At 43.9% G+C, this 10804-nt stretch overlaps 1 protein-coding gene across 3 annotated transcripts in view; it reads right to left on the reverse strand.

Annotated features, from left to right (window-relative positions):
• The window catches only part of SYTL2 (synaptotagmin like 2), a 54350-nt gene extending 47664 nt beyond the window's left edge, over nucleotides 1-6686 (reverse strand). For 2 of the 3 annotated variants that reach the window (XM_077174058.1, XM_077174055.1), the window contains exons 1-2: nucleotides 6487-6679; nucleotides 4983-5021 (exon numbers count right to left, since the gene is read on the reverse strand). The gene's annotated coding sequence lies outside the window, so the exon portion shown is untranslated. Of the gene's footprint in view, nucleotides 1-4982; nucleotides 5022-6486 lie in introns of all 3 variants that reach the window. The other variant, XM_077174054.1, reaches the window with a different exon arrangement.
• Nucleotides 6687-10804: the final 4118 nt, after the last annotated feature.

The following is a 10804-nucleotide window of genomic DNA, read 5'->3' on the forward strand; positions in this document are numbered from 1 at the left end:
GACTCTTTCCTAGAGAAGACAATATAATGAAAGGGCTTATTAAGTGGCTAGCAGCACTGATAAGAAGAACTCTATGTTACAAAGAGCAGACAAGGATTTGCATTCAAATACTTAGAGTAATGCTAAACTGAGCTGACAGTAAGACAGTTTGTAGAGCAGTTCCAGTCCTAAACACCAACTGGAAGACTGGAGCATACAGTTTCTGAAGAAATCTTTTTATTTCAAAGTCCATGGACATGACTTCTCAGATGATTTTTATCTCATTATGGAAATCCTTTAGTCAGTATCTGCTGCATCCCTGTGACTTCGAGAGTCCCGCTCTTACTCCTCATCTGAGTTGAGGTGATGAGGTAGCTGAGCAAGGGCAGATACCATCACTGGCAGACTGATTTTGCTCCACTTCTTTTGTAAAACTTGGAACCCGTTGGTTAACAGGTTGCTCTTTCCATGTACCACTTGGATCTTCTCTAAAGCACTGTCAACAGCCAGCTGCTCAGGTGAGTGTAAGTAGCACATTTCCTCTGCAGGAGGGTGCACAATACAGTTTGTAGTATATTAAGCAAAAATTGCCTAGTCCAGACAGCAATATTTTACATCATCTTTGCTTTCCCTGACAGAGGCCACTGATCTCAACTTCCTCAGAGCACCTTTGCCTGCAGCCCAGCAGAAATTTGGGATTGCACAGAACATTGCAAAAGGCACTCTCCATCATTCTCAGACAATTAATTGCATAAGTAAGTACCTGTGGGAATCAAAAGAATCTGTAACTCACCTGAACCACTTAATTTGTCACTGCAACCTCCAGCTTTTCAGCTACCAGTCTTGTTCTTGTAACTACAGCTCTATTTAATTGATTACTACTGTGGATAAAGAGCCAGCAAGCAGAACAAGCCCTTTGTCTGTCCTTTCTCACAGGCTGACTGACTAACCACTCACCTTAGACACTCACTTGTACAAGTTTTGAAGGTTAAAATTACCTACCTAATAAATTACATAATCTCAAGAATACTAAAAAAGTTTGTGTCAATTAATCAGGTCATTGCTGCTGTAACTAAAGCATACACCTACTTGAAAACAGGGCCTCACACAATTGCCAGCACAAATCAGGTGCTAGAGGAAAGAAAATATCCTTTAGGAGTCCTGCAGTCACAGAAGCAGTAAGTAAGCCAAAGAATGAGCTGAAAAAAATGCACTACATCAAAGGTCCCAGGAAAGTTAAAAATCAAAATGGTTAAAAAAGATAGCATTCAAAATGGTTAAAAAAGGTAGCATTCCAAATGGTTAAAAAAGGTCTGCAGTCTGCACATAGACCAGTCAGGTCCCTTCTGAGTCACAAAATTAAACTTTGCAATGAAGTTTTTATTTCATGGTTATTGGTTTCTTTGTTTACTTGTTTTGTTATTTTTTTTTAATAGATACATTTTAAAAAACTCACGATAGCTCCCTATTTAGAGGAAAATAACTTGTTCTCCCAAGCATAATGTTTTAACAGGTAGCCCCGTAACATGAAAATTTTGTATACTATTGGGGTCATTCTGGCTAAGTTGAAACCACCAGCAATGTTAGTCCTCCTTAATACTGATACTGAATTGCAATAATAACAGGAAGCCTATCAGCCATGAAAACTTCACTCATGAGATTGTTTGCACTGCTGGGCTGGGCTGTGTCACACAAAATTGTCCTCTGCCTGACTGGTACCAGTTTCCCTGAACACTTATGGCCAGATGTGAGCAGAGAACTCTGACACTGAAAAATGAGGTGTGCTATGGTGAAAGGAAGATAAAAGGCCATGACAAGAGCTAAACCAAACTGCTACTCATGAGAAGCATGAAGCAGGGAACAGTTTCTGGAGTAGCCTTCAGTTGCGCTGGATGAGGTGAGGTGTCAATTTGCATTGTGTGAAAAGGATTTGCCCTACAAATGCTGCTGAATAGTACAGGAATAGGAAAGAAGGAGCAAAAGACTGTGACAGGATTTGTTTCTCATACACAGGCAGCTAAATCAGGAGTTCAGAGTCTGTGAAGCTGGGCTTTGGAGTATTAGGCCTGTCCCTGAACAGGTATTTAGTCTTGCAGGAGTGGCTCATTCTTTATGAACATAGCTATGCAAGGTGTTAGCTCACTTGCCCAATAGCTGCAGCTACATACCCAGGAAGCAGCCAAATCCAGAGCCCCCATGACCACCTAACCCAAGGAGATTCAAATGCACATCCCCTTGTTCACCAAAATACATGATAATCTCTGAAGGGTTTGCTTGGCTCTCTCTTGACCTCTCCTAGGCCTGAACTACCAAGGATTTTTAAACCCACAAAATCATTATTAAAGTGATACCACAACCTTGCAGGGAGAAACAGGAAGCCAGGTACACTCTCTCAGTCAGACCACTATAAAAAAAATCCTGATCTCTCCTAACTTCTCTCCTCATCCAGACAGACTTGCATTCCTGGCTCTAGAGCAGTCCAGTTCTAATAGAGCAGAGGGAACAGGAGAGTTACCTGAGGGTATTAATTTTTAATCCAAGTCTCTCAACTTCCAGAGAAGTAATCACTATGAAGCAAGGTAAAATTAATGACATTTACACTAACATAAGCCATCCTAGGATTAAAAAACAAGTTATGTGGGCAGGACCAGAATAGAAGGTTAAGGGCTTGCTACTTCTGCTTGTTTGACAGATTTCTGACTAGGACTTAGATACATACCTTCTGCTTACAGTGCTTCAAGTGCAATTACAGAGGGTTTTTGGACCTCACCCTTAATTTGTCATAACAGACTCTCTATTTTTAAATGCTATTTTTAAATCACATTAGCCATTTAAATTCATTAGAGAAGAAAAGCACGGTGGCAGATCTTACAATCTACAAGCTAATGGCATAGAAACCATTTCTAACCCGGGAGTTCTCAAATACTCAGCGACATGGCTGAGATCACATAGTCTGACTGTAGTTCATCCAGCCTGTACACAGCAAAATCTCTGTCAGTTTATCAGTCAGCCAGAATCAGACACCGGGCAGGAAATTTTATACAGAATTTACCAATATTGTTTGATGCTTTTGTAGAACAAAAACATTTTGCAGTGAATCTAGGATATTGATCTGCTAATTACTCCACAGATAAGCATCCCCTTTCTTCTTACTTACACTCAAACACATTTAGAGAGAGATGAAATGCAAAATTTCCTTGACTGGGACAGAGAAATAGAAAAAAGTTATTTTTAGAAGATTTATACTGCAGAGAAAAAGGAACATACCGAGATGTAAGGGAAAAATGGGATCATAGCATGGTTTGGGTTGGAAGAGACCTTAAAGACCACCTAGATCCAACCCCCCTGCCATGGACAGGGACACTTTCCACTAGTCCAGGTTACTCAGAGCCACATCCAGCCTAGCCTAGAACACTTTCAGGGATGGGAGTCCCCAGCCTCTCTGGGCAACAAATTGTTAAGTTGCTCATTAATTTGATGTATAGTCACAGGACATTGAGTGGGTTTCAGGTCCAAAATAGTCTGGCATTATCATCAGAAAAGGAGCTATAAAATAAAGAAGGGGAGGAAGTAATCTTTTCCTTCTCCTCACACGTACATTACATCTCTTCCCTTTGCCCTCTTGATGCAATAAGCAGAGTCAAATTACATATAGCAGGGAAACCTTATAACATGAAGTAAGAATGTAGCACAGCCAGTTGCTGTACCCTAATGAATTGGAATGACTCCCTGCCACAAGAATGAATCATAAATAAGTCTGCTGAAATCAGCTGTCACTCTCAAGTTGTGCCCTTTTAAATAAGTTAAAAAATTGGAGACTGCTGATACAGCAAATGCAACATCACTGGTTGTACACATTTTGGCATAAGTCTTTTGGAATTGGAAGATCAAACTATGGATCCTCCTTAAATTGACTTCTGATCAACCTAAATAAGCTGCCTTTAAATGCAACAGGTGATGGACTTCAAGCACCAGAAAGGTACCTACTACTTTTAGCAGTCATCCATTAGTCAGCAATCCCAGGTGAAAAGCACTTTGTGTGCAGAGGAAAGAATTCTTTACTATGGTTCAAAACAAGTCACTCTTGAATAAAGAGTGAATTCCAAAGGATAGGAGCATCACTTTTAATTAAAGAAAAAGAAAATTAAACACTTTTTCCTACTGAGAGACTACAAATGATCTTTATATTTCTCTGTAAATAATGTTTTCTTATAAGATTTTTGATTTAACTCTGTTTCATCCCTTTCTGTCATGAGCACAGGAAACAATACAGAGTAGAAAAGAAGTAATTTCTTCAACTTCATCTATTGATGAAACTATCAAAGATTTTCTCCATATACTAAACTGAAGCAGTATTTTCACTTGGGAATCTGGCAAGCATCTCCTGCAGAATAACAGGGGTTTACTCCAGAGAATACCTGCACGTGGTCTCCAGAGCACTCCTGGAGTGCTATTCAGTCTTCTAAAGCACTGGCTCTTAATGGAAATGACAAATTCACTTTTCTGTCATCCATTTTTGGGGGCAAGGGAATCTTGTTTATTCTGGCCTTTGTCAGAATTGGAAAACAAGAACATGAAGAACTATTTCACTGAATTTTAAAAGTCTGACAGTGAAACTGATAATACACTATTTTGGGATGCAAGAAATGCTGGAATTAAATTTGTTTAACAAAAGACAGGCACAATGACAGCTTCAAGAAATTCAAAAACATGCCTTACAACCAAAGCAGAGAATGGCTGCACATGTAAGGTAGAAGCAGACTAAGGTGTTTATTATTTCCTTGCCTTAGACCTAGACATAAACACACTAAGGTGTGTAATTGGTAGCAGTGTATAAGCATTTTGTAAGATGGCAACAGTTTTAGTAGTATTTTAGTAGTATTTTATAATACTATTTTATAATACTATTTTATAATACTATAGTAGTATTTTATAATAATATTTTATAACTATACATGAATAACACACAACTGCTTTTGAACAGAGACTTGCAGTATACTTGCCTGAACAGGGCACAGGAAAGCATAGGCAAATAGTAAAATCTGCAAGATAAGAACAGAGAATGTAGAGTGGTCAGGAAAGATGTCAGATGAAACTAAAATAAGATTGCAGAACTGCAAAGAGGAGATGCATCTGATGGAACCAGAATAATCCTGCAAAACAAATAAGATGCTGAGCAACACTACGGTAAGCTTATTCCCTCAAATAATATGGACTACATCATCTGAGATCACCCCCTTTTCTTCCAGGGAGGAAGCAAGGTGAACAATACATTAACAATTAGAAAAGAAGGACGATAATTTATGAAAATCACAAGAAACCTCACTTTGATTCCAGCTTATCTTGTCAAGGAGCTCTCAAGCGCTTTACTGTGACTCCTGCACTCATGGGTGCTAAATACAGGGCATCAGCTCCAGGGCATTGTATACTCCAGGTTTACTACCACTTATAGATGCGATTGTTAAGAACCGTTTGGGAAAGAGATAATAACAGCTAATGGCAATTAAGAACTAATGGCCGGAAAGCTGCTTTGTTGCTGTGTATGAATTTAATCAAGTGCTTTGATTCATTAGTCTTTTAAACAATCCATCACTGAGAGCTTCAATCTGTGAGGAAACACGCAAATGTTTTGGTGCAACATTTTGATCAGTTCTTTCAGCTAACAAGATCAAGTTTCTTCTCACAACATCCTGTTAAGCACATGTCGTGAATGAGTGTGGGGGGACACATCACCACAACATGTTTTAAGTCCTTTCCCCTACACTTTCTCAAAAAGTTCAAAAATACTTGTCACTGTCAAAATATCTGTCCCCAGATTTAAGTGACCTTCATCCTAGCAATCTTCTAAGCAGAGTCTTCTACTCACACAGATTTTCCCGCTCACACAGGAAAGACATAACTGGCTGCATTAGACTTTAGGGCCAGGTCCAATCTTGCAAGTCATTTCAGAGACAGTGTGGATGATGCGACTAATTCACTGTTTTGAGATTAAAAGTGTTTACTATTTACGAAAAAGTCATTAACATCTCTCAGCTGAGATCTAAGCACCTTATTTCAATGAATCTTCTCCCATCCCAGCAGAGTCAAGAGCTCTGTGCAGCCAAGTTCGGACAGACACCCAGCGCTCACCCGGACAGAGGCAGCAGCAGCGGGGATGTCCCGGCGCTCGGCTCCGCGGGCACGGGGCTCTCGAGAGCGGTTCTGAGGAAAGGCGCTGACAAGCGCTGCTTCCCTGCGGCCTCAACAACCGGGGCCAGCCCGGCGAGACACCTGTGAGCGCTGCGCCGTGCTCAGGTGAGCGGGCCCTGCCAGCCCAGCCCACCCTGCGGGGCAGCCCGGCTGGCGAAGGCCGGCAGCCCGGGCTCCTCAGCGGCCAGCGGGCTCGCTCGCACGCTGTCCCCGCACTGCGAGCGCGGGTGGCTTCTACAACCCCTTTTAACTCCGAGTCACTCCATTAACAAGTCCTCCCGCTCCCCAACCCCAGAGCCCTTTTTAGGTCAGCCTCACCTCTCCTTCCGTCCCCTCCGCGGCTCCCCTTTCCTTCCCTCCGGCCAGAGACAGCGCCGGCTCCCCGGTCCCGCCGGGCAGCCGCTGTCCCGCGCCTCCGCCCTGCTTGTCTGAGGGCAGGCAGACGGCGGAGAGGGGCGAGGCCGAGCCCGTCCCGCCGCCCTGGGCCAATGCCGGCGCCCGCCCCTCCGAGCAGGGCGGCTCTCCCCGCCCGGGCCCGCCCTGCCGCCCGTGTCACCTGTGGCACCCCTGGGTGTGCCCGGCGGGGCCCTGGCCGCGGGGGTGGTGACACTGCCCGCAGGCCGGGCCAGCTTCGGGTCGGCTGTCAGCGGGCACTGCTCTGAGGCAGCAGCTCCACAGCGGACAGTGGCTGCTTCACACAAGCCCACGCAGGGAGTGTCGGCTTGACTTGACTTGAGCTGCCTTGAGGGACCAATGATCAATATTTCACTTTACCTGGCGATAGGCAGCCCGAGAGGTGTGAACATACGCCCCTGTTTGAGTGGATACAGGCCGCGATAACAGAGGGTTCAGTCATCTATTTGTTCAGGAAGGCGCTCTAAGTGGTTTTCTGTTTAATTAGTGGCACAAAATACACATGCCGCCATTTCATGGGGTGTTCCAGCAGGACATTCCCCTCAGCAGCCAGGCACCGCGGCGATTTCTGAAGCCGGAGTGCCTCTGCGAGCAGGGTAAAAGCATCGACCGCGGTATGGGGAGAGCTGGCGTGCCGGTATTTTCCCCTTACACACGTTTTTCTCACAGTGCTTGACCTATCTGGTTCAATTCTAGTTTGGGGCAGCTGAAGGATTTCAGCCTCTGGCGTGTCCGGGAGTGGGACCGCTGTGCCCTGAGGGCAGCCCTGCTGTCACCTGCCCACGTCTGCCGCCCGGAGCGCTGGCTCGGCTCTCGCTCGCAGCAGCTCTGGTTTAAATTGCACCCCTACTGGGCTCCCAGCCCGAGTCCATTTACACCCCAAATCCTACACCACCAGCCCAGGCTTCCTGCTAACAATAAATTATGTTTCATTTCCTTCTCAAACTTAGATATGGTGAAAAAAAATGTTTAGAGAAAATTTAGTGTTCCCAGCATTGGTGTAAAGTCTTGGTCAATTACATGTCTTTTCAATTTCATGCATTTGATATGTGGCTGTTCCTTTTTGGGGAAGGGACTAGAGCATGCTTTTCATGCACTATGCAGTAAAATTCTAGCTTAATAAGCCTTTAATAAGGCTTACATTCAGTTCACAAGGAACAGAGTGAATTGGAGACCTTGTGAAAGACTAAAAGTCGCTTGCTCCCCTCAATAACTTTCATTCAATCACCTCTCATCTACATATCCAGTTTATTCACCCCAATGCAGCATACTAAGCTGCATGTATTAAAACCCACATTAAAGTGCTGTTCAGTGCAGATCGAGAAACATCACTTAATTAGAAGTGATGCGAAGCCCTTTTGACACTCTTCGTAGATGGAGCATCCTTTTCTCGAGTGTAAAATACCTCTTTACCCCCTCTCGCAGCAGTCCCGAAGAAAAAGGAAGGTATGCGTCGAACAGCGGTTCAGGACCAGGCAGGCTGTATCAGCTGGCAGCTGTGAGTGCTCTTGACCCCTGCTGGATGGACTTGGAACTGACGGGTCTGGTGTACCCACTGCCCAAAACAATTCCCCCTCTAACCAAGGACTTTGGACCCAAGCTTAGGAAAAAGCAGCTCCTTGGTGCTAAAATTGTAGAGGTCTCAGCACTCTGAGAAGTGACTGCTGAGAAACTGTGTATGTGGTGTGTGCTGTGTCTGTTAAAATACAGGTGAACTCTCCTGCTCAAATTTAATTTAGTCATGTGTTCTTAAAATGGGTTCAGATGAAATCTGTGGGATATGTGTGTAAGGACTGTCTCAGCTCAGACCAGTTGCCAGCTGATATCTTCATAAAGAAGAAACTGAAGATATGGACAGAATATGGAATACCTGAAGGACCCTCAGACTCATTCCTCAGTAACTGCAGATGGAAAAAGTCTGCACCCAGTATCCAGCCTGTCCCCACAGCTACTCTGCAGCTGTTCAGCAGATTTGAAGAATCCACTCATTTTACGTAAGCGCAGACCAGCTGTTTTTCAAGTGAATTGTGCCTGAACACTCTCAAGGTGGCAGCAAGAGAACAAAAATTAGTCACAGAAGGGTATACTCTACCCACCCTCGTCTTTGTGTTCCCCAGACACAGTCACAGAGTTTTAAGTTCTCAGCAGAATCAAAAGATTCAAGCATGGTTTTGATTGCAGAGCAACAAAGAGTGTTATGGCATTTTCAGGGAAAAGAACCAAACCAAAGAAGTCTGCAGGTATCTTTGTACAGTAGTATTGCTATCAGATTCAGAAAGTGGGTCACCTTTCTTCCTTCACCCCCTCACTCAGCATGTCTAACTCTCTAGTGATTTCCCAAAGTAAAAAGGAAGTCATGCCATCTTTTTCCAATAATGAAAAAATTAGTGAGTGCCTTGGTGTGGTTACAAAATGACAGGTATTAGTTGAAGAGACAGTAGCTTCCACTGAAGTAAATTGAGCTGATAATGCTTTCCTTCCTCCAGTTTCCTCCTGTCACACAACTGCCTTTGACACTGAGCTGCTCTCTGATGAACTAAAGCAAATCACAGCTAACACTGATGTTGTTCATTTAATGGCTGTAATGACATTTCCCAGGTGGCTTTGACCACATCATTCCTTGTTTTTCATCCTTCAGTTGGTTCCTGGGCATCAAGGTAACTTTTTTTCTTCTTTTAAAATCTTCCACGCTCTCAGGTTATGCCGTTAAAAGTTCTCTACATGCACAAAGGAAGGCAGAGCAATAATGGTGAGTGCAATAGCTTGAAAAATACCCTGCCTGGTGGCCCCCAAATCCACCACAGGAGCTCTCAGCCCATCAAAGGTCCCTCTCTTCACACATGAAGGAATGCAGAGTCTTTAAAAAGTAAGCCTTCAAAAATATTTTAGAATTTTTTAGAATTTATTTTAAAACATTACAAGAAAATGTATACCAGAAGTGCAAACTGTAAAAGGAAAAGTGTGGAGCCCTAATCCTTTTCAATTTAATTTATATTATTCTATACAGTGCTCTCTGTGGTAAGAAAAAGACTGCCTTGATTATAATGATCATGAAAGGAATGGCTTCAAAGATCAAATGTGCATGACTAGGGCCTGATCATTTTCCTTCTCTTTCTCACAAGCAAAACAAATTTAATCCTGCTGCCAGTGACCAGGGCATCTTTAAATTTACTGTCTTATGCAGCATGGCTACAGATCTCTGCCTGTAGGACCAAAAGCATTTTGTCCTCACTTTAATGAACATGTCTTAATTACAGAGACTGCTCTACTATGTCAAACAGGACTTGTCAAAGAAAAACACAAATTCCCACAGGGATGGCCAAGAATTATGAACAAAGTAAGTAAATGTGAATGTTTATCATGGAGAAAAAGCAGCTATGGAGAGACTTCACTGCAGCCTTCCAGTCCATAGAGGGGCCTTATCAAAAAGAGGGAGAGTGACTTTTTTTTATATAGGCAGATAGTTATGGGACAAGGGTGAATGGTTTTTAACTAAGAGAGGAGAGCCCAGAGAGGTTCTCCTCCCTAAAAGTTTTCAAGGCCAGGATGGATGAGGCCCTGAGCAAACTGAACTAGTGATGATGTCTCTGCCCATGGCAGAGGGTGAAATAATTTTTAAGGTCCCTTCCAGCAAGCCTTTCTGTGATTCTATGTTGCCCAAGAATGCAGGCAGCAGCACTTTAGTGACTGATAATTTATTTCTGTGGTTGAGTATGGCTCCCAGGATTATGTGGCTCAGTCACTGATATTCTATATCAGGAAAGGAAAGGAAATGACCAGAGCCTATCCAAAATCTATTGCAGACCACAGGCCAGGAGGAAAGAAGCAGAAGTAGTTCAGGATGAGACTCCAGCCTTCCTTTCCACCTTTTTGAGCCCTGCCCCACGCTGGCCATGGCCTTTTGCTCTGATGTGGAGCAAAGGGGACACAGGCCACAGAGTTCGGCTGTTGTTACTGCAGTACAGGAGCCACCAAGGCTCCATCGCAGTGCCTTGGACAGAGGGAGTGGTTCCTGAGAAAGCAGCTCTGTGGGGTGATGGGTGGCCCTGCTCACATTCCGTGCGAGCAGGACTGTCCCACTACGGAGCTCGGACACAGTCTCTTTCTTGACGAGAAGCTACAACTTCAGGATTTCAGCCTGGCACCGCATTTCGGCGAAACCCAGCCCGTCCCACAGCCTTTTTTCCCGTACTTCTTGTTTCTCGGGGCAGAGGGCGCCGGC

The sequence above is a fragment of the Agelaius phoeniceus genome, chromosome 2 (assembly GCF_051311805.1).
Source record: "Agelaius phoeniceus isolate bAgePho1 chromosome 2, bAgePho1.hap1, whole genome shotgun sequence".
NCBI classification, from domain to species: domain Eukaryota; kingdom Metazoa; phylum Chordata; class Aves; order Passeriformes; family Icteridae; genus Agelaius; species Agelaius phoeniceus.